The sequence below is a fragment of the Elephantulus edwardii genome, unplaced genomic scaffold, assembly GCF_000299155.1.
Source record: "Elephantulus edwardii isolate Elephantulus edwardi_28Jun2011 unplaced genomic scaffold, EleEdw1.0 scaffold00014, whole genome shotgun sequence".
NCBI lineage: Eukaryota > Metazoa > Chordata > Mammalia > Macroscelidea > Macroscelididae > Elephantulus > Elephantulus edwardii.
Genome location: NW_006399764.1, coordinates 3,950,963 through 3,955,155, shown reverse-complemented (window position 1 = coordinate 3,955,155; position 4,193 = coordinate 3,950,963). Strand labels below are relative to the sequence as shown.

General features: G+C 35.8%; 1 protein-coding gene across 1 annotated transcript in view; it reads right to left on the bottom strand.

The window, feature by feature from the left end:
* Positions 1 to 1,373, bottom strand: part of LINGO2 (leucine rich repeat and Ig domain containing 2) — a 527,177-nt gene extending 525,804 nt beyond the window's left edge. Inside the window, exon 1 of the mRNA XM_006881257.1 lies at positions 1,341 to 1,373. The gene's annotated coding sequence lies outside the window, so the exon portion shown is untranslated. The remainder of the gene's footprint in view (positions 1 to 1,340) is intronic.
* Positions 1,374 to 4,193: the final 2,820 nt, after the last annotated feature.

Sequence of the window (4,193 nt, the reverse complement as noted above, 5' to 3'; positions counted from 1 at the left end):
CATTGAACAGCATCTTCCAAAATGAGTTAGACTTGAGATGTCATCTCATTTGGGACCAGTGCTTTCTTTGTCATGTTAATGAGCCTTATGGGTGAGGGTATATCAGAAGCTAATCACAGCTGAGATATAAAAAGAACAGCTTGCACACACACACACACACACACACACACACTAGTGCAAGGTAACTCTCAAAGTCAGTTCTTACTTATGAAGCTCTGGTGGGCACATAGTCAATATGCTTAATGTCTAACCAAACAAATGGTGGTTTGAATCCACACAGAGGTACCAGTTGGTGGTTCACAAGAAAGGCTGACTGATTTTATTCTGAAAAAGTAATCTATTATAGAATGGTTCGACTCTAATATTCATGGAGCTATAATAAGTAGAAGTTAACTCAATGACAATTGATCTGTATGTTACTATTGTGACTGAGTCGCTTCCACATTGTTGTGTTAATGATTTCTTCTTTGCCTCAGTTTTACAGTGGACATATCAGAACATATATTATCTGAACAATATTGTGAAAACGTTGCTCATTTATCAGCCACAGCAAGTTAAATGGAAGGTCTGCTAGAACAAGTGAAGATTCATTGCTATGGAAAGAAAAATAAGAGCTTGAGAGAGGGTGAGACTGAGACTCTGACGAAGATTAACGAAAGGAAGCAGAATGAGGGAAAGCAATAAAATTTTTTAAAAAAAAACCTTGCAGAAATATGTATGTGATAACTATTTCTTGGATAAAAATACTAAGGATAAATGAATACATAAACGGAGTCCAAAAATACGGAAATTATCTAATTTCACAATTTTCTTTAGGGTTTGAAAAACCATTATACTTTATGACTATACAACCATTCTCCATCTATTGACCTCACAGGGTTTCAGAGACCAGGTTGCTAAGAGAAAATTGGCATTATATGAAAACAGAGGGCAATGACATCACACAAACTGAAGTTCATCATTACTCTACTGCCAAAATTCATTATTACATAAACGCCAAGACTGTGAAAATCATAGCCCAGCTAAGTGAACAAATAACCTTTACCACTGCAGCCAGCTTTACTCTAACAACATCGCTGGCTAAGTAATGTGCAAAACATTTAGTAGATTTGCACTATTACAAATGCAAATTGTTGGTACAAGACAGTCAACAAGTAACAAGTAGGTGTATTGTTTTATGTTACAATTCATGCTGTTCTTTTCCCATCCATAAAGCCAGAAAATAAAAGTACAATATTCTCTAATCACTATGTGAGAAAATACTGACATTTTTCTCTACATCTTTGAAATTTTGTTTAGTAGTAATGTTCAAGTTTCAAAATATCATGAAAAGTACTAACCTTGAAAGCTGCATACTTGTTTGCTCACTTCACCTGAAAATATAAAAAGGAAGGGAAAGAAAATTTAAGTAACGACCAATAAAATAACAGTAAAAGAAAAAAATGTTGTTTTACTTTTCCTTTTATTTTTGTTTTCAAGTATTTTCCTTTGGATAAAGGATAACCAGAGCTCCCAAAAATAATCTGATTATTTTTTTTTAAATAAAGTTAAAAATAACTATTATCTTTTTTTGTGATACTTTGTTTTAAAATTTTATTGGAGTAACTTCAAATATAGAATGACAATGAATAGAAATAGAGATGAGCTATTTATTAAAGATGGAAAATACAGTATAAAAGGTAAAAAAAAAATACAGGTAACTCACAATCCACTCATTGACGTTTGCTGGCATGATAAGATTATTCGGTAACAATATTTTAAGTACCTATTACAGTTTATTCTCAGGTTCCGTATTTCAACTCTTGAATGCTGATTAGAACACAGGTTTTTGCCTCTTCTCTGTCTTTGTTTCCCCAATAATCTGTTTTCCTTATGGACTAAGTGATTATTGTGTTGTTTATAATAACTGTTCTACATTCCTTATGGAAATTGTAATTATGATGCTGAATATTCAAATGGCAAGCCACTTTTCTCAGGGAAATTGTAATTATGATAATGCAGTATTTACTCAACCAGTGTTTTCTAGTCATTGTTCTCTTTGAGGATTGAGGAGGTGAGAGAAAAACACTGAAATGGAATATTCAATTGAGACCTCAGATACAGATTTATTTATGTAAAGAATAATAATAACTATTAATATTTGCATTTTTACTATATGGTAACCACGACACAACTGGCCTTACCTATTATAACATCAATGCTTATGATAGCTATATCTCATATAACACAACAATCTCATGAGGCAGTTATTGTTATAACACATTTTATAGACCAAAACATCAAGACTCAGAAATATTGAGTAATTTTCCTAACATCACATAGCTATTAAATGGTAGGGTCAATATTTGAACCTAGTATGTCTGACTTCAAAATCTACTTCTATTCATTGGTAAAGTCATCAATGTCATAAATTGATTCAACTTCAATAACTTTTCAGAAACAAGTGTTTTGCACTCTCTGTAAAGGGTGCTATGTTTTCATAAAGAGTCAATATGTCTGTGACCTTTAACTCTGAGAATGTAACTCCTTAAGTCCTCTGCTCAAAGTAGAACTTGAGACCATGATATTATGTAGAGAGGAATTACGCATTATTCACTAAATTTAAAATTTTTCATGTCCTTTGACTCAGTGATTCCACTACTAGAGTTTATTCTAAAAGAATAAATTTATTCTATAAGAATATAGACAAGACTGTTCATTAGACTGTTGCTTTAAATACTTTAAATACTCAAAACTAAAAAACTAAAAGTGCCTACCATGCTACGTTTTTTTAAGTAAAATTTTCATTCTATACTGGTTTACTTATAAAGTTTGCATACATTGTTTTTGGCACCCAACCTTTCCTATTTCCTTTACCTACCCCCTGCTCTCCCCCAATTAAGGGGTGCAATTCTATAATTAAACCCCCAATTCCCTCATCCTCACCCCTCTACTTCCACTTTCACCCCCCTCGGATCTTCATACACGTTATACAATAATGATCTTACACAGTATTTATTTTTATGAGACTGAGTTAATTCACTTAGCATAATGCTTTCCAGTCCCTCCTAAATTAGGTAGTGATTTACAAAAATCATTGCTCCTGCATGCTGTGTAGTAGTTCATCATTTGAATGTACCATAATTTCTCAATCCATTCAGTTGTGGTTGGACATTTGAGCTGTTTCCATGTTCTTGTGACCTACCCTGTTACTTTATATCGTTGTTGGTATATACTGTTGAGTCAGACTTATGTATAGTTGACCCTCCAGTGCATTTTGAGAGGCAGTAAATTGTACCAGAGATGCCCGCCCATCCTTCTCCCTCAAAGCAGCCAGTGGATTCAAACTTCCTGCCTTTGGGTTGGCAGTGCAATTTCTTACCGCTAGGCCATCAGAGCCCCCTAAGTACTTTATAGTGCAGTGCAATACAAGAGGTCACTAAAGCTTTAATGAAATATGAATTTATACTGTGTCCAGGAAAAACATCCACCAACACTATTAAAACAGCAAGCAGTGAAACAGTAGAGGAACATAATTGTCTTTTGTTAGGCACATACAAACACACATGCGCACACACACACACACACACACACACACACTAGCCTCCTTTTAATACCCATGGAACTCTGGGTAAAAAAAGTGCCATTCCAATCCACCAACTGCTTCATCAGAGGAAGATGAGCAATCTCCTTCGGTAAAATTTACAGCTTCTGAAGACCCATTGGAGGGGAAGTCATGAGTTGGCCCCAGCTTGACAGCAAATACCAACAAGAGTTCTGTGGAACAGGACATAAAATTATTTGGCCATGACAGTATCATATACAGGCAATTCCCATGCCACCTGTTGTTAAGGTGCTGTAAATCTACGATATTAAAACGGTATGGGAGCCTGTTGGACAAAAGTAGACATGCTCATTGAATACAGGAGGATACTGCCCTTGCCAAGTTTGTGGCTGGTCCAGTGGGAGGATGAGCCTGCAAGCAGAACAGGATTTTGCATGCCACGGCATACAGAACAGGGAATAGTGCACAGATGGGTGTGAGGAAGTGGTCTCAATAATGGTGGAGGTTCATTACCTGGCTGCTACCATCCTGTGAATGAAACTATTTTCTGGCCATACATAGCCTCTTAGCAACCTGGACCAGCCAGGACCACCAGCCACAATGACAACACAGGGGAAGCCACAACTGGTGCAGCCCAGAAATGGCAGTA